We start from the raw sequence: 20,252 nt of genomic DNA on the forward strand, positions 1-20,252 counted from the left end.
AGATCCCAGTCTGTAATCACCCCCAGGTATCCATTATTCTATATATAAACCCCCTGAACCCCTCAATTAGATCCCAGTCTGTAATCACTCCCAGGTACCCATCATTCTATATATAAACCCTCTGAACCCCTCGATTAGTTCCCAGTCTGTAATCACTCCCAGGTATCCATTATTCTATCTATAAACCCCCCTGAACCCCTGGATTAGATCCCAGTCTGTAATCACCCCAGGTATCCATTATTCTATATATAAACCCCCCTGAACCCCTGGATTAGATCCCAGACTGTAATCACCCCCAGGTATCCATTATTCTATATATAAACCCCCCTGAACCCCTGGATTAGATCCCAGTTTGTAATCACCCCCAGGTATCCATTATTCTATATATAAACCCCCTGAACCCCTCGATTAGATCCCAATCTGTGATCACTCCCAGGTACCCATCATTCTATATATAAACCCGCTGAACCCCTCGATTAGACTCTGTTCTCTAATCACTCCCAGTTGTGAAATTCACATTTGCCTCCGGCACTGTTTTGTTTGGAATAATTAACCATTTCCAGTCCTGTTCCTGGTTCCCACCGAGCTTCTGCTGTTGGCGGATGCACAGCTGAGTTTATGGAAGCACATCCATGGTATTTAATTCCCAATCAGGAAATTACCTTCTCACCGTGAAGGTAAGTTTGCTCTGTGACCGCAGAGTTCATCAACGCTCTGTTGGGCCACCTGAGGTGGGGTTTTCTGTTGGGCCACCTGACCAGATAGAATGCTCCCCACCTGCACAGAACATGTCCCAGGGTCAACACGAGGAAGGTTATCCTGAGCTCTCCTGTGACAATTTCTTTTGGCGGAGCTTGGAACTGGTTCAGATCAACTGGAAAACAACGGCCATGCGTTGGAGCGAGTGTCGTCATTGTTTCCAGCTGGCCACGTCAGGAACTGGCCTCAAAGAGGAAGGAGCCTGGAAGAAGTCCCTGATCCATCCAGTTTTGACGTGGTTTGCCATGGGTCACGCAAACCTCAGAGTGGATGACTGAGTCACACAGCACAACTGAAGGCACCCATCTGTCCGTGTGTAATAAGATAGAAGATGACTTTATTAGTCACATGTATATTGAAACACACAGTGAAATGAACCTCTTGCGTAGTGTTCTGGGGGCAGCCCGCAAGTGTCGCCACACTTCTGGCGTCAACATAGCACGCCCACAACCTCCTAACCCGTACGTCTTTGGAATGTGGGAGGAAACCAGAGCACCCGGAGGAAACCCACGCAGACGCGGGGAGAACGTACAAACTCCTTACAGGCAGCGGCCGGAATTGAACCCGGGTCACTGGCGCTGTAAAGCATTACGCTAACTGCTACACTACCATGTCTGCCCATGTCTCGTAATATCCCGTGTCTCCACAGACACCGACGGCACCTGCTGAATAGGCGTGCTCAGAGGGAGATGGCAAATGAAGATACCCCATCTATATTCCCATTCCAGCAGTTAAGGGTGACATCATCATAAAGTATTAGAGTTTTACAGCACAGAAACAGGCCCTTCAGCCCAACACATCCAGACTGACCTTATTTCCCATCTACACTAATCCCAGTTGCCAACATTAGGACTATAATTAGGGCCTTTTTAAGTGTCTGCCTAGAAAACCTCTAAACGTAGTAATTGTACGTGATCCCACCACCTCCTCTGGTAGTGAGTTCCAGATATCAACCTCCCTCTGTGTGAAAAAACCCACCCTCAGATCCCCTTCAAAACTCCTTCATCTCACCTTATCCCCGTGGAGGCAAATCGATGTTTCAAGTCGAGATCTTGCATCAGGGCCCTCTTTATAACTCCCGATGTCGGGTCTCAAGCCAAAACGTCAGCTCACACCTTTTACCTCCACGGTTGCTGCTTGACCCACTGCGATCTTCCAGCGTTCTGTTTTTGTTCTAGATTCCAGCATCTGCAGTCTCTTTGGTCTTAACCTTAAGCCCTCTTGTTTTCAATACCCCCACCATGGAAAAAGTGCTTTGACTATCTACCATATCTACACCCTCATTATTTCATATTCATCTTTCAGGTCACCCCTCAGACTCCTGTGCTCCAGGGAAAACAAGACCAGCCTGAGCCCGTAACTGATACATTCGTTTGTACCTTATTCCATCTAAATCCAAGAAAATAGTTTGGAAGTATCCTTGGCTCCCATGAGCAGGAGCGGACTATCATGTCTCTCTGCCTGCTTTCAGTCCGTTGAAGCAGACAATAAGGTGCAAGGCCATAACGAGGTAGATTGTGAGGTCAAGAGTCCATCTTATTGTGCAAGGGCGCCGTACAATGGTCTTATAACAGCGGGGTAGAAGCCCTCCTTGAGCCTGGTGATACATGATTTCAGGCACGGTAGCGTAACGTTTAGCATAACACTATTACAGCGCCAGCGACCCGGGTTCAATTCCCCGCCGCTGTCTGTAAGGAGTTTGTACGTTCTCACCATGTCTGTGTGGGTTTCTTCTGGGTGCTCCGGTTTCCTCCCACATTCCAAAGACGTGCGGGTTAGGAAGTTGTGGGCATGCTATGTTGGTGCCGGAAGCGTGGCGACACTTGCGGGCTGCCCCCCAGAAACACTCTACGCAAAAAGATGCATTTCACTGTGTGTTTCGATGTATATGTGACTAATAAAGATATCTTTCATCTTTCGTATCTTCTGCCCAACAGAAGGGAGGAGAAGCGAGAATGATCGGGGTGGGAGGGGTCTTTGACTATGTTGGCTGCTTTACCGAGGCAGGGAAAAGTGTAGACAGAGTCCAAGGAGGGAAGGCTGGTTTCCGTGATGTGCTGAGCTGTGTCCACGACTCTCCGCGGTTTCTTGCAGTCCCGGGCAGAGCAGTTGCCACACCAAGCCGTGATGCATCCGGATAGGATGCCTTCTGTGGTGCATCGATAAAAATTGGTGAGGGTCAATGGGAAACATATTTCCTAATCCACCACTGGTCGTGCGGACTCTCTCAGCAGAAGACCTTGTTCCTGTGCTGTGTCTCTCTGTGACTTTACCTACCCCATCTATAGCCCTCATAATTTTGTGTACCTTCACCAGTCCCCCTCATCCTCCTCTACTCCGAGGAAATACAGATCCAGGCTCTCCAATATCTCCTCACAACTGGAACGGCCCATCCCAGACAACATCCTAGTGAATCTCCCCTACAGGAAGTGCAGGAATAATTCCTGTTCCTTAATCAGTCACCTTGAGGTGATTATATTTTTATTGAAATGGACTATTTTGCATCATCAACCAGCTCCACACTGTGGCATCCAGTTGCGGGACAGGTCATTTGGAGGTGGTGTGACGTGGTCTCTTGCCCGGTGGACAACAGGAAATCCAATGTTTTTCTCCGGGAGTTTTATTTTGTGTTCCGGACTCACTGAATTCAACTCCACAATTTGCCTGCGGCTGGATTTGAACTCATGACCTGCTGCACCACAACCACTGCACCGTCCCAGTCAGGCAGCCAGGCACCCATTTATAGAACGTGTCGTCAGACAGGAGGAGGAGGAAGGCCTTGGAGGGCATCCAGGCTGTCGTGAGCGGGGCAAGAAAAGGCGAGGAGCAACCTGCTGCCTCGTTCGTCTCAATCAATTAAATGTGCCTCAGATCCCCCGAGTGTCCATCCCACTGGAAGCAGGAACCTTGGCCTGAACACCCCGTGTTCTTTGTGCTGTAGTCACCCCTATCATTTCCTCATTTGTGTAGATTAGCCACCTACTATCATGGGAGCCATTACGTTTGGATATAAGCACGAAGATTGTCAGTTATTCAATGCCTTCGATTACAATAATTGTAATTACAGAAATGGAAGGTTGTACTTTGGAATTTCAGTTGCCCGCATGCTTCACCAATGTTCATAATACTTTCACCCAGAGCACAGTGAGGGGAACTCACTGCCTGCAGGCTAGTGCAGGCAGAAGCCTTCCTTCTATTTACAAAGTACCTGGACTAGCATTTAATGTACAGCTGGTAGATCTGCCTCGATCCTGATCTTGATCATCGAACATAGAACAATACAGCACAGGAACAGGTCCTTCAGCCTACGATGTTGTGCTGAACTAATTAAACTAGTAATTAAATGCCTAACTGAACTAATCCCTTCTGCCTACACAATGTCCACATCCCTCCATCCTCTGCACAATCATGTGCCGGTCTAAGAGCCTGCTAAAACCTCAATTGTATCTGCCTCCACCACCAGTCCTGGCAGCGCATTCCAGGCACCCACCACTCTCTGTTTAAAAAACTTGCCCCTGCATATCTCCTTTGAACTTGCCCCTCTCACCTTAAATTCATGCCCTCTAGTATTAGACATTTCTACTCTGGGGAAAAAGATACCGGCTGTCTACCCTATCCATGCCTCTCATAATCTTATAAACTTCTATCAGGTCTCCCCTCAGCCTCCTCCGCTCCAGAGAAAACAACCCAAATTTGTTCAACCTCTCCTTATAGCACATGCCCTCTAATCCAGGCAGCATCCTGGTGAACCTCTTCTGCACCCTCTCCAAAGCCTCCACATCCTTCCTGTAATGGGGCGACCAGAACTGAATGCAATACTCAAGATGCAGCCTAACCAGAGTTTTATAAAACTGCAACATAACTTCCTGACTCTTGTACCCAATGCCTCCACTAATAAAGGCAAGCATGCCGTACACCTCCTTTACCACCCTATCAGCCTGCGCAGTCACTTTCAGGGAGCTAATGGACTTGGATCTCAAGATCCCTCTGTACATCAACACTGTTAAGGGTCCTGCCATTAACTGTGTGCTATCCCTTTACATTTTATCTTCCTAAGTGCAACACCACACACTTGCCCAGATTGAACTCCATCTGCCATTTCTCTGCCCATAGCTGCATCTGATCCTGTTCGATCCTGACCTCTGGTACTTCCGTGTGTAGTTTGCATGTTCTCCTGTGGGGTGTTCCAGTTTCCTCTCACATCCCAATGATGCACGGGTTGGTAGGTTAAACTGCTGCCATAATTTGCCCCTGTTGTGTAGGTGAGTGGTGGAACCTGGGGGGGGGGGGGGGGGGAGTTGATGAGAATGTGGGGAGGATAAAATATGAGATTAATGTAGGATTGGTGTAAATGGGTGGACGATGGTCAGCAGAGACTCGATGGGCCAAAAAGCCTCTGTTTCCCTGCTGTATCTGTCTATTGGTCTGTGAGCTGGGAAGTGAATAATACATCACAAGGGTGATCCAGTCACCTGTCATGTCCTTCACATTCCCACTCTGACCTCTCTGCCCTTGGCTTCTCACGGTGCTCCCAATGTAACCTTAAGGTTCAACACCTCACCTTGTGACTGGGCCCACTTCAGCCTTCCCACCTCAACACTGAATTCAACAATTTATAGTTATAAGTACTTGTGGTTGCAACGTTCCATTTCTGCTGGTAATTATACCTAATTATTCTGCTTTTCCCCAATTGTATCTCCTTCAGAGACCTTGTGTTTCCTTTCCCCTACACCACTTTCCCACTCCCCACACTATCGTCCCATTTGTCATTTAATCTCTCATTTAATAGAGGTGTGTAAAATCACGAGTGGCAGAGATAGGGTGAATGCACACAGTCTTTCTCCCAGGGTTGGGGAATCAAGAACTAGAGGGCACAGGTTTAGGGTGAGAGGGGGGAGATTTAATAGGAACCTGAGGGGTAACTTTTCACACAGAGGGTGGTCAGCATATGGGACGAGCTGCCAGAGGAAGTGGTTGAAGCAAATACAATAACAACATTTAAAAGACACTTGGACGGGTACACCGATAGGAAAGGTTTAGAGGGAAATGGGTCAAACGTGAGCCAAAGGAACTAGCTTAGATGGACATCTTGGTCGGCATGGACCAGTTGGGCCGCAGGGCCTGTTTCTCTGCTGTGTGACTCTATGACTCTCCTGCCTTCCACTCTTTCACCGATCTTTTGTCCCCTACTCACCGACCACTCTCCCTGCATCTTGAAACTCCGATTTCTCCGAGCTCTGATGAGGGATGATGGATCTGGCAAGCTGCTTCTCCCACCACAGATGCTGCCCGACCTGCTGGGTATTTCAAGCATCTCCTGTTTTTATTTTAGCCTGGATGGGTCTTTGTTGTCCCGCATGGATACAAAGGGCTGAATCCTTCCATATCATGCTTTATAAACTGGGAAACTGCCAATGAGAGAGGTGAAAACATCAGTTAAGGTTTCTATGGAGACCTGAGGTAGCTTCAAGTTCCTGGGAGTGAACATCACCAACAGCCTGTCCTGGTCGAATCACGTAGATACCATGGCCAAGAAAGCTCACCAGTGCCTCTACTGCCTCAGGAGGCTAAAGAAATTTGGTTTGTTCCCTTTGACTCTCACTAACTTTTACCAATGCACCATAGAAAGCACCCTATCTGGATGTAGCACGGCTAGGTACAGCAACTGCTCTGCCCAGGACCACAAGAAACTGTAAAGAGTTGTGGACACAGCCCAGTGCATCACGGACACCAGCCTCCCCTCCTTGGACTCTGTCTTTACCTCTCGATGTCTTGGTGTAGCAGCCAGAATAATCAAAGACCCCACCCACCCAGGACATTCTCTCTTCTCTCCTCTTCCATCGGGTGGAAGATACAGGAGCCTGAGGGCACGTACCACCAGACTTAAGGACAGCTTCTACCCCACTGTGATAAGACTATTGAACGGTTCCCTTATACAATGAGATGGACTCTGACCTCACGATCTACCTTGCTGTGACCTTGCACCTTATTGCACTGCACTTTCTCTGTAGCTGTGACACTTTACTCTGTACTGTTATTGTTTTTACCCTGTACTACCTCAATGCACTCTGTACTGACTCAATGTAACTGCACCGAGTAATGAATTGACCTGTACAATCAGTATGCAAGACAAGTTTTTCACTGCACCTCGGTACAAGTGACAATAATAAACCAATACCAATACCAATACCCATAATTTGCAGTGCTGTGGGGCAAGAGCTGGGAATGATGGGATAGCTGGTACAAGCAACCAGCACAGATTTAATGGGCCAAATCGCCTCCTTCCGTGCTGTGATAGTCCACAGTTCCATGAAATTTCTACAGTTCGATGATTTTCAATATTATTTGCCTCGTAAGGGTGGTCTCTGCCTCACAGTTCCGGCGACCTGGGTTCGATCCTGACCTCGGACGCTGTCTGTGTGGAGTTTGCACCTTCTCCCTCGGTTGAGCGCGAGGGTTTCCCCCGGACACTCCGGTTCCCTCCCACATCCCAAAGGCATGCGGGCTGGTGGGTTAGTCGGCCGCTATAAGTTGCCCCCTAGTGTGTGGGTCTGTGGTGGAGTCTGGCAGAAGTTGAAGGGCAATGTTGGAGAACAAAATGGAGACAGCAGAGACTACAGATGCTGAAATCTGGAGCAAAAAACAAGCTGCTGGAGGAACTCAGCGGGTCAGGAGGGAAACGGACAATTGGCGTTTCAGGTTGAGACCTTTCATCTGGACTGAAAGAGTAGAGGAGAGATAGCCAGTATAAAGAGGTGATTGGTGTCCCTTAATTGTCGACCAGCACTTTCCCTTTAATTGTAACATGATATTCTGAATTCTGTTAATGTTTTCCCTTTTGTACCACCTTGATATACTTCAGTTGGGATGGCACGCAGAGCTTTTCACTGTATCTTGGTACATAATAAACAAATTACCAATTAAATGGGTGTTTGACAGCTGGCATGGACTCAATGGGCTGAAGGGTCTGATTCTGTGTGCACTCCCCCAGAACCCTCTGTAATCCCAAACGGAGACATTGAGGAGCAGGAGAAGGATTTAATCTGAAAGGAAAAAACACTCAAACCCTTCATGAGCTTAAAATGGACATTCAACTTCCTCGTATGTTTTTTGTTTCGATCAGAAGCCAACCAGTATTTGCCAACACGATGACAGGCTCGGTTCCCGCAAGCGAGTTTGCATCATCTCCCGTCATCTTCTAACGGACGGTGGTGAAGGGTTTTCGATGTGGCACTAACTCAGACTGTCAGGCATTGGATGACACAGCAGAATTCCCCAGCTGCATTACCCAACCACAGGCAGGGCTTCCGTTTCAATCCCACTACTTTGCTTGCATTCTATTCCCTCCAATCTCACAGAACTTAGCTTCCTTCAAGACCAACATTAACACACAGCACAGAACAGTGCAGCACAGGAACAGGTCCTTTGAGCCACGATGTTGTGCTGAACTAATTAAACTAATGATGCCTAACTGAACGTATTCCTTCTTTCTGTACATGGTCCACATCCTTCCATTCTCTGCGGATTCATGTGCCTATCTAGGAGCCTCTTAAACACCTCGCATTCCAGGCACCCACCATTATCTGTGTAAAATACTTGCCCCACACATCTTTGAATTTACCCCCTCTCACCTTAAATGCATGTCCTCTAGTATTAGAGATTTTCACCCTCGGAAAAAGATACCTGCTGTCTACTCTACCTATCCCTCTCATAATTTTATAAACTTCAATCAGGTCTCCCCTCAGCCTCCTACGCTCCAGAGAAAACAACCCAAGTTTGTCCAACCTCTCCTCATAGCTCATGCCCTCTAATCAAGGCAGCATCCTGGTAAACTTCTTTTGCACCCTCTCCAAAGCCTCCACATCCTTCCTATAATGGGGCGACCAGAACTGAATGCAATGCCCCAGATGCGGCCTAACCAGAGTTTTATAAAGCTGCAACATAACGTCCTGACTCTTGAACTCATTGCCTCAACTAATAAAGGCAAGCATGCTGTATGCCTTCTTTACCACCCTATCAACTTGCACAGCCACTTTCAGGGAGCTATGGACTTGGACACCATGATCCATCTGTACATCAGCGCTGTTCAAGGTTCTGCCATTAACAGTGTACTGTCCCTTCACATTTGATCTCCCAAACTCTTGCCCCGCACATCCACTTTAAACTTTCCTCCTCTCACCTGAAAGCTATGCCCTCCAGTACTTGACATTTCTACCCTGGGAACAAGATTCTGACTGTCTACCCTATCAGTGCCTCTCATAATTTTATAACCTTCCATTGGCTTTTGACACTCTAGAGAAAATAACCCAAGTGTATCCAACCTCTCCTTGTAGCTAAATCCTTATCCTACAGAATTGAGTCCAAGAACTATTTGGTGGCCATCGATTATTTTTCTGGTCTACTTTAATTCAACTATACCTTCAGAAATCGAAGAGTATTGTCAAATGGAGTACAACAACGCTGCAGGCTTGTAAGTAGCTCAAAGTCACCTGATAAGGTGACTGATCGAGAATTTGCTCAGAGGAACAAGGCACAGGTGAGTGTGTAAGAGAATCGCTGGAAAGGTCAGCATTCACTTCGAACATAGAACACTGCAGCACAGTACAGGCCCTTCAGCCCACAATGTTGTGCCGACATTTTATCCTGCTCTGAAGTCTATCTAACCCTTCCCTCCCACATAGCCCCCCATTCTCTATCATTCATGTGTCTATCTAAGAGTTTCTTAAATGTCCCTAATGTATCTGCCCCCACAACCTCTGCAGGCAGTGCGTTCCACACACCCACCACTCTCTGTGTAAAAAAATTACCCCTGACACCCCCCTTGTACCTTCCTCCAACCAACTTAAAATTATGCCCCCTCGTGTTAGCCATTGTCACCCTGGGAAAAAGTCTCTGACTGTCCACTCGATCTATACCTCCTATCATCTTGTACACCACTTGCCCATCCATAACTTAGACCCATAGAATATTTACAACACAGAAGGACGCCATTCAGACTATCAAGTCTGTACCAGTTGAAAAAGAGCCACCCTTCCAACACTGGGAGCATTGCCCTGTCCTCGTGACACTAGATATATATATCTACACACTTGTCATATAGAGTCATAGAACCATACAGCACGGAGACAGGCCCTTCAGCCCAACTGGTCCATGCTGACCAAGATCCCCATCTAAGCTAGTCCCATTTGCCTGTGTTTGGCCCATATCCCTCCCAATCTTTCCTATCCATGTACCTGTCCAAGTTCCTTTTAAATGTTGTTAATGTACCTGCCTCAACCACTTCCTCTGGCAGCTCATTCCATGTACTGACCACCCTCTGGGTGAAAAAGTTGCCCCTCAGGTTCCTATAAATCTATCCCCTCTCACCTCCAATAGTGTGGGCGGGCACGGTATTGTAGTGGTTAGCGTAACGCTATTACAGCGCCAGCGACCCAGGTTCAATTCCGGCCGCTGTCTGTAAGGAGTTTGTACGTTCTCCCTGTGTGTCTGCGTGGGTTTCCTCCGGGTGCTCTGGTTTCCTCCCACATTCCAAAGATGTACAGGTTAGGAAGTTGTGGGCATGCTATGTTGGCGCCGGAAGCGTGGCGACACTTGCGGGCTGCCCCCAGAACACTCTACGCAAAAGATGCATTTCACCGTGTGTTTCAATGTACATGTGACTGATAAAGATATCTTATCTTATCTATGCCCTCTAGTCCTTGATTCCCCAACTCTGGGGAAAAGACTCCGTGCATTCACCCACTCTATGCCCCTCATGATTTTATACACCTCCAAAAGATCACCCCTCATTCTCCTATGCTCCAATGAAAAAAGCCCCAGCCTGCTCAACCTCCCTCCATAACTCAGTCCCTCGAGTGCCAGCCTCGTAAATCTCCCCTGCACTCTTTCCAGCTTAATGGCATCTTTCCTATAGCAGGGTGACCAAAACCGACCACAATATTCCAAACGCAGCCTCACGAATTTCTTGCACAGCTGCAACAGGAGATCTCATATATGTAACGTTATATGCGGAAGAAATTAGATCTATCTTCTTTGGAGATTAGGAGAATGAGGTGTGATCTTATTGAAACATACAAGATCGTAAGGCGGCTGGATGTTGAGAAGTTTCTGCTAATGGGAGAGTCTTGAATGAGGGGACAGAATAACGAGATCGGGGGTGGGGGGGAGGCATGGTCACTTAAAGCAGCAGTGTGTTGGAACTTTTTCTTGCAGAGGGTGGTGGACCTCTGGAATCCTCTGTCCCAGAGGGTGTGGAAGCTGGATCATTGTGGGTATTTAAAGAGGAGGTAGATAAAGTTTGCGAAAGCTGGGGGAATTGAGGGCTAATAGGAACTGGCACAGAGGAGGAGGTGAGGCTTGGGGCAGGTCAGCCATGGATATATTGAATGATGGGACAGGCTCGAGGGGCTGAGGAGGCTACTCATAGAACAGCACAGGACGGGAACAGGCCCTTCAGCCCATAATGACTGTGCCTTCCAAGATGCCGATTTAAACTGCACACCTGCCTGCATGTATTAGTATTGGTATTGGTTTATTATTGTCACTTGTACCAAGGTACAGTGAAAAACTTGTCTTGCATACCGATAGTACAGGTCAATTCATCACACAGTGCAGTTATATTAAGTTAGTACAGGGTGCATTGAGGTAGTACAGGTAAAAACAATAACAGTACAGAGTAAAGTGTCACAGCTACAGAGAAAGTGCAGTGCAATAAGGTGCAAGGTCACAACAAGGTAGATCATGAGGTCAGAGTCCATCTCATTGAATAAGGGAACCGTTCAATGGTCTTATCACAGTGGGGTAGAAGCTGTCCTTAAGTCTGGTGGTACGTGCCCTCAGGCTTTTGTATCTTCTACCTGACAGAAGAGGAGAGAAGAGAGAATGTCCCGGGTGGGTGGGGTCTTTGATTATGCTGGCTGCTTCACCAAGACAGCAAGAAGTAAAGACAGAGTCCAAGGAGGGGAGGCTGGTGTCCGTGATGCGCTGAGCTGTGTCCACAACTCTCTGCAGTTTCTTGTGGTCCTGGGCAGAGCAGTTGCCGTACCAAGCTGTGATGCATCCAGATAGAATGCTTTCTATGGTGCATCGATACAAGTGCTCTATTTTCACAGTTCCCTGCACATTCATGAGCCTATCTAAAAGCCTCTTAAACACCTCTATCGTATCTGCCTCCATCACCACCCCTGGCAGCACATTCCAGGCACCCACCGCTCTCTGTGTAAAAAAGCTTCAAGAAGCAAAAAGGTTTGTCCAATCTCTCCTTAAACCTAATACTCTCCAATTCAGGCAATATCCTAGTGAACCCATCCCGATGCAGGGTTTCGATCCAAAACGTTGACAATTCCTTCCCACCCCCCCCCCCCCCCCCCACAGACGCTGCTTGACCCATTGAGTTCCACCAGCAGATTGTTAGTTGCTCCAGATTCTGGCATCTGCAGTCTCTTGTGTCTCTGTCCCAGGGAACCTCTTCTGCACCCTTTCCAAAGCCTCCACCTCCTTCCTGTAATGGGGCGACCAGAACTGCACACAATACTCCAAGTACGGCCTGACTGAAGTTGTATACGGCTGCAACATGGCTTCTTGACTCTTTTGCTCACCAGCCCGATTGATGAAGACAAGTATCCCATGTGCCTTTAACACCCTATCTACTTGTTGCTACTTTCAGGGAGCTGTGGACTTGCACACAGATCGCTACTCCTGCTCCAATTTTCTTGTGTTCTTATGTGGGGTTTTAAACTCCGACGGTTTCTGCCTCGACCAGGCCTTCAGGCAATGAGTTCCAGATCCATACTACCCTCTACGTGAAAAGCTTTCCCTCCTCTCCTCCGTAATCCTTTTACTAGTCATTTTAAACCTCTCACCTTTGGCTTTTGATCCCTCAACTAAGAGAGGAGTGTGTCCTCCACATTTACCCTGTCTAGGCCCCTCCTAATTTTATTCCCTTTCATTAACCACCTCCCCCCCCCAACTGCCTCTGTTCCAAAGAAAACAACCCAGGCTATCTAATCCCTCATCACCACTATAACAGTCCAGTCCTGACAACATTATCATTAATTTCCACAGTGTAGTGACATCCTTCCTGTGATGTGATCAGAATTGCACGCCGTTACTCAAACTGTGACCTGACCAGCGTTGATCCAGTTCTAGAGTAACCTCTGTGCTCCTATGTAAGCCTCAGCCAATAATGGAAAGTATCCTGTATGGCTTTGTTCACCATCTTAATAACCTCTTCTGCGGACATCGGAATCAGGCTTATTATCACTGACATATGCGACGTGAAATTTGTCGTTTTGCGGCAGCAGTACAGTGCAAAGGCATAAAATTACTATAAATTACAAACTAAATAAATAATACCACAAAAAAAGAATAATGAGTCAGTGTTCATTCAATATCTTCCAATTTTTTGTATATTCCCTATCTCCCCAGACACATTACTTGCACTTCTCTCGAATGGATTCCAGTCCAGTTTTCTGGCCAACTAGCCAGGCCATCTGTAGTCACAGAGTTATACAGCATAGAAACAGGCCCTTCGGCCCAACTCATCCATGCTGACCAAGTGCCTAACTGAGTTAGTCACGTTTGCCTGCATTTGGCCTATATTCCTCTGAACCTTCCTATCCACAAACCTGTCCAAAGGTCTTTGAAACTGGTCCATGCCGACCAAGAAGGCCATCTAAGCTCATCCCATTTCCCACTAAACCTTTCCCATCCATGTACCTGTCCAACTGCTTTTTAAACACTGTAATTGTACCCGCCTCTACCACTTCCTCTGGCAGCTCGTTCCATGTACCAACCACCCTCTGTATGAAAAACTTGCCTCTCAGGTCCCCTTTAAACCTTTCCCCTCTCACCTTGAACCTGTGCCCTCTAGTTTTAGGCTCCCTTATCCTGGGAGAAAGACTGTGACCATTCACCTTATCTAAGCCCCTCATGATTTTATAAACCTCCATAAGGTCACCTCTCAGCTTCCTACACTCCAGGGAGAAAAGCCCCAGCCAATATATTCTCTCCTTGCAACTCAAGTCCCCCAGTGCTGGCAACAAAGCCTGACTGTCAACCATACAGGCAATGTTTACAATCTCTTTGACCTTTTCACGGCCCTAAATGAGTAAATCAATGCTTGATGGTTGGCGTGGATTCAATGGGCCGAAGGGTCTGTTCCTGTGATGTACCACTCTCTGAAAATGGTCCAAGTCACAAAAAAGGTCTTCCAGTCAGAGCACCCTTTGGTCATGACTTTTTGCTTCCTGCCACTGAGATAATTTTATATTGAACTTATCATGGATCACATGGACTTTTGCCTTTCATGTCAAAAGACTTGCAAAAATCCATGTAGATTCCATTAAAGGTGGTGCCTTCAACGACCCTCCTTGTTACCTCCACCAAAATTCAATTGAGTCAGCCAGGCATGACCTTCCCTAAGCAAATCTATGCTACTGCCCCTGATTGGCGGCACACTGGCATAGCCAAAAGAGCCACTGCCTCACAGCGCCAGAGAGCTGGGTTCAATCCTGACCTCGGGTGCTGTCTGTGTGAAGTCGGTATGCTCTCCCGGTGACCACGTGGGTTTCCCCCGGGTGCTCTGATCTCCTCCCACATCGCAAAGACGTGCGGGTCAGTTGATTAAATGGCCACTGTAAATTGCCCCTAGTGTGTGGGTGAGGGGTAGAATCAGGGGATGAGAACGTGGGGAGAATAAAAAAATAGGATTAACGTCGGATTAGAGTAAATGGGTAGTTGATGGTTGGCACGGACTCAGTGGGCCGAATGGCCTGTTCCTATGCTGTATTTCTTACAGTCAAGGATACTTTTCCTCGCTCCTGTGTCTTCATTCACCTCACTCTGTTTACACCTCCTTCAGATGAATCAAGTGCCCGTAACCATCCCTCACTAGCCTCTCTCAGCCAGCACCATCACCACCTTGTGCCATCCAGGTTCTCATGTGTCCACCCAATCACAGACATCCCCTCTCTTCTGTCCAACCCTTCCCTTTCATGGCAATTTAGAACACAGAACAGCACACGATGTTGTGCTACACTAATTAAATTAGTAGTTAAATGCCAAACTAAACTAATCCCTTCTGCCTACAAAATGTCCCTATCCCTCTATGTTCTGCATATCCATGTGCCTATCTAAGAGACTCTTAAATGCCTCTATCCTATCTGCCTCCACCACCACCCCTGGCAGTGCATTCCAGCCACCCATGGGCAGGCACGGTAGTGTAGCGGTTAGTGTAATGCTATTACAGCACCAGCGACCCAGGTTCAATTCCCGCCACTGTCTGTAAGGAGTCTGTATGTTCCCCCCGTGCATCTGTGTGGGTTTCCTCCGGGTGCTCCGGTTTCGTCCCACATTCCAAAAGACGTATGGGTTAGGAAGTTGTGGGCATGCTATGTCGGCACCGGAAGCGTGGCGACACTTGCGGGCTGCCCCCAGAACACTCTACGCAAAAGATGCATTTCACTGTGTGTTTCAATGTACATGTGACTAATAAAGATATTTTTAAAACACTCTGAAATTTCACGTCATATAAGTTTGTGATGATAAACCTGATTCTGATTCTGTGTATAAAAACCTGTCCCACACATCTCCTTTGAACTTACTCCGGCTCACCTTCTAGTACTGGACATTTTGACCCTGGGAGACCCTGGGAATCAATGTTTCAGGTCTGGGACTCTTGGTCAAACTAGGAATGAGAGAAAAACAAGCTCTTGCGATGGAAATGTATCCATGGCTCTAGAACATAGAGCATTATAGCACAGGCAAGGCCCTTTGGCCCACGATGTTGTGCCGACATTTTATCCTGCTCTAATATCTATCTAACCCTTCTCTCCCACATAGCCCTCCATTTCTCTGTCATTCATGTGGCTATCTAAGAGTCTCTTAAATGTCCCTAATGTAACTGCCTCCACAACCTCAGCCGGCAGTGCGTTCCATGCACCCACCACTCTCTGTGTAAAAAACTTACCCCTGACATCCCCCTTATACCTTCCTCCAATCACCTTAAAATTATGTCCCCTTGTGTTAGGCATTTTTGCCCTGGGAAAAAGTTTCTGATTGTCCACTCGATCTCTGCCTCTCATCATCTTGTACACCTCTATGAAGTCACCTCTCATCCTCCTTCTCTCCAAAGAGAAAAGCCCCAGCTCACTCAACCTATCCTAATAAGACATGCTCTCCAATCCAGGCAGCATCTTGATAAGTCTCCTCTGCACCCTCTCTAAAACTTTCACATCCTTCCTATAGTGAGGCGACCAGAACTGAACACAATACTCCAAGTGTGGTCTAACCAGAGTTCTATAGAGCTGCAATTCTTGAACTCAATACCCCTACTAATGAAGACCAACACTCCATATGCCTTCTTAGCAACCCTATCAACCTGCATGGTAACCTTGAGGGATCCATGGACGTGGACCCAAAAATCCCTCTGTTCCTCTACAAGATGAAACATTAACTGTTTCTCTTTCCAGAGACCCTGCCTAACCTTTTTTATTCATTCCAGGGATGTGGGCTTCGCGGGCTGAGCCAGCATTTATTGCCCATCCCCGGTTGCCCTTGAGAAGGTGGCGATGAGCTGCCTTCTTGAACTGCTGCAGTCCTTGAGGTGTGGGTGTACCCATGGTGCTGTTGGGGAGGGAGTCCCAGGGTTTGGACCCAGTGACGGTGACGGCGATAGATTTCCAAGTCAGGACAGTGTGTGGTTTGGAGGGCGACTTCCCGGTGGGTGGTGTTCCCCGTGCTTTGGCTGCCCTTGTCCTTCTAGCTGATAGAGGCGGTGGGTTTGGAAGGTGATGTCTACAGGAGTCTTGGGGAGTTGCTGCAGTGCATCCTGTAGATGGTACAGACTGCTGCCACTGTGTGTCGGTGGGGGAGTGAGTGAATGGTTGTGGCTAGGGAGCCTATCAAATGGGCTGCTATGTTCCCGTGTGGTGTCGAGCTTTCTTGTTGAGTGCTGTTGAAGCTGCCCTCATCCAGGCAAGTAGAGAGTCACAGTCCTGTGACACTCTATCACACTCCTGACTTGAGTCTTGTAGATGGTGGACAGGCTTTGGGGAGTCAGGAGGTGAGTTACTCACCGCAGGATTCCCACCCTCTGACCTGATCTTGTAGCCACATTATTGGTATTGGTTTATTATTGTCACATGTACAGCGAAAAATGTCTGTTTGCATGCCATCACTCCATACATACATCGAGATAGTAAAAAGAAAACAGAATGCAGAACATAGTGTTAGATTCAGAATATATCCAACTCCAGTTCAGTTTCTGGTCAAGGATGGACCCCAGGAATATTGGGGGGGGGGGGTTCAGTGACGATAATACCATTGAATGTCAGGGGGTGAAGGGTCTCAACCTGAAACGTCGACAGTCCATTTCCCTCCATGGATGCTGCCTGACCCGCTGAGCTGAGCTCTCCCTCAATGTCAGCAAAACAAAAGAGCTGGTCATTGACTTCAGGAAAGGGGGTGGTGTACATGCACCTGTCTACATCAATGGTGCTGAGGTCGAGAGCTTCAAGTTCCGAGGAGTGAACATCACCAATAGCCGATCCTGGTCCAACCACGTAGACACCACAGCCAAGAAAGCTCACCAGTGCCTCTACTTCCTCAGGAGGCTAAAGGAATTTGGCATGTCCCCCTTGATACCAACTTTTATCGATGCACCACAGAAAGCGTCCTATCTGGATGCATCACGGCTTGGTACAGGAACTGCTCTGCCTGGGACCGCAAGAAACTGCAGAGAGTTGTGGACACAGCTCAGCACATCACGGAAACCAACCTCCCCTCCATGGACCCTGTCTACACTTCTCGCTGCCTTGGGAAAGCGGCCAACATAATCATTCTCTCTTCTCCCCCATCCCATTGGGCAGAAGATACAAAAGCCTGAAAGCACATACCACCAGGCTCAAGGACAGCTTCTATCCCACTGTTATAAGACTATTGAACAGTCCCCTAGGACGATAAGACGGACCCTTGACCTCACAGTCCACCTTGTTATGACTTTGCACCTCATTGTCCGTCTGCACTGCACTTTCTCTGTCGCTGTGATACTTTGCATTCTGTATTGCTTTACCTTGTACTACCTCAATGCACTGTGTAATGAATTAATCTGTATGGACGGTATGCAAGACAAGTTTTTCACTGTACCTCGGTACATGTGACAATAATAAACCAGTTCCAATACCCCCAGCATCTTGTGTGTGATAGGTGGATTTTCTCTTTGTGGATATTATCATTGCCTGCTGCGTACTTCCAGCACTTCCAGCCATTTATCCCTGGGATGGAACATCATGGGAATGGGGAGGGGGTTAGTGTGGGATCAGTCCAAATGACCAGTGGACCTTTTCACTTCCGCGCTGGATGACTCTCTGTCACTGAGCGTCCTGCTGCCGGAATCAATTGCTCCTTCGCGCCTGCATTCCAACGGGACCGGGGCGCGCAAGCACCTGTCTCCAAAGCTGAAACCAGACGCGCCGGCTTGTTGGTTGGTCGTTATCATTCTCGGAAACTGCGACCCTGGCACCTGGGATCATGTGCCCGGCGGCCCCTGTCATCTGGTCGCGGATCGGTGGCTGTTCCGCACGTTCCCGGGCGACTTGTGCGCTGCACGCAGGCAGGGTTGTAAATTCCAACAAAAAGACATTTCCAATGAATCGGTACGTGCTTCATAACCAGAGGTCAAAGTCTCCCCCCCCCCCCTTCCCCTCTCCATGAGTCATACTAGAGCCAAGACCATTGTATTGGGAGCACAAGGGGGTTTTAATGTTATATTGCATCTCTGAGATTCTGGCACATGGACAGGTCCAAGTTTCCAGCGCAGACGTGCGGTACCGCAGGTGTTCCCCATTCCCTCCTTGCCAACAGCCCACGTCAAGGGCTGCAAGAGCTGCCGTTGGGCCAGTCCAGGACAGACGCCAGGAATGGAAAGTCTATTCATAGCGAGACGGACGCGTTTGCATCCCATCCCTGTGCCAAGCACTCCCATCCAAGCACTATATTTGGAGCGGGCTGCGCCTTTCCAGCGGCATCGTCGATTGTCTCGGACGCTCTCCCTCTGGGCTGAGGCGCTTGTGACTTCGTCATGTGAAACACACGCAGGCGGAAAACTCACCTACGTGTAGAGCGGCGTGTAGGGTGGCAGAGGTTTACTATACCCAGCCATTTACTGTACAAAAATAAACCCAGGTCCCATTGGGCGCTGGAGTGCGATGGCTAAAATTGGAGGGTGAGAGGGATTCTGAGGAGGGATGGTTCCCCCTCCCTCCACCCCCCCCCCCCCCCCCAGCCAGTGGGGTGGTTGGAACATGAAACTGGGTGCCTTTAGGGGTGATGGAGAGAGAGACTCTCACCTGATGTAGGGTTTCCACTTGAAACGTGGACAGTTCCTCCCCCTCACCCCACCCCACAGATGCTGCTGGACCCCTTGAGTTCCTCCAGCAGATTGTTTGTTGCTCCGGAGACCCTCCCCCCACCCCACCACATTTAATTGAACACTTGAATTACCAAGGTAGAGAAGGCTACAGACCAAGTTCTGGTAGACGGGGTTAGTGTGGGTGGGTTCTTAAACAGTCAGGCATGGTAGTATAGTGGTTAGCGTAACGCTTTTACAGCGCCAGCAACCCGGGTTTGATTCCGGCCGCTGTCTGTAAGGAGTTTGTACGTTCTCCCCGTGTCTGCGTGGGTTTCCTCCGGGTGCTCCAGTTTCCTCCCACGTTCCAAAGATGTACGGGTTAGGAAGTCGTGGGCATGCTGTGTTGGCGCTGGAAGTGTGGCGACACTCGCAGACTGCCCCCAGAACACCCTAAGCAAAGGGTGCATTTCACTGTGTGTTTCGATGTACACGTGACTGATAAAGAGATTTTGTCTTATAAAAACAGGCCTAACTTGCGGGCCTCCTGCCTGCCCGTCTTCCGAGTTTACGTCCGCGCGCGGGTGTCCTTGGAGAGGGAGCACGCGGTATCTGCGGGAACCCTGGGTGAATTCCGCAATCAGTGGGCCCCCTCAGGGGATCACGTGTGTTATGGACGGTGTGAATGGGATTCTCATCTGAAGTGGTGCGTTTTGCGGTCGTTAGTGTTATCTGCTGTAGTTATGTACTTAGAATCTGTGTAGTTTTTCTTTCTTGTGATCAGGTGCTGTAGTTTTGACACTGGATATCATTTTTTAGTGCTTTTAGAGAACAAACTTTTGTATGTTCATTAAAAAATAGGCCTAACATGTCTACACTGACCAAGCTGACCAACCAAGCTGGTCCCATTTGCCCACGTTTGGCCCACATCCCTCTAAACCTTTCCTATTCATGTACCTGTCCAAATGACTTTTAAATGTAGCCTTTGTACCTGCCTTTATCATTTCCTCTGGCAGCTCGTCCCACATACAGATCACCCTCTGTGTGAAGAAGTTGCCCCTCAGGTCCCTTTTAAATCTCTCCACTCTCACCTTAAACCTGTGCCCTCTAGTTTTGGACTCCCCTACCCTGGGAAAAAGACTGTGAG

The sequence above is a fragment of the Pristis pectinata genome, chromosome 10 (assembly GCF_009764475.1).
Source record: "Pristis pectinata isolate sPriPec2 chromosome 10, sPriPec2.1.pri, whole genome shotgun sequence".
Classification (NCBI taxonomy): domain Eukaryota; kingdom Metazoa; phylum Chordata; class Chondrichthyes; order Rhinopristiformes; family Pristidae; genus Pristis; species Pristis pectinata.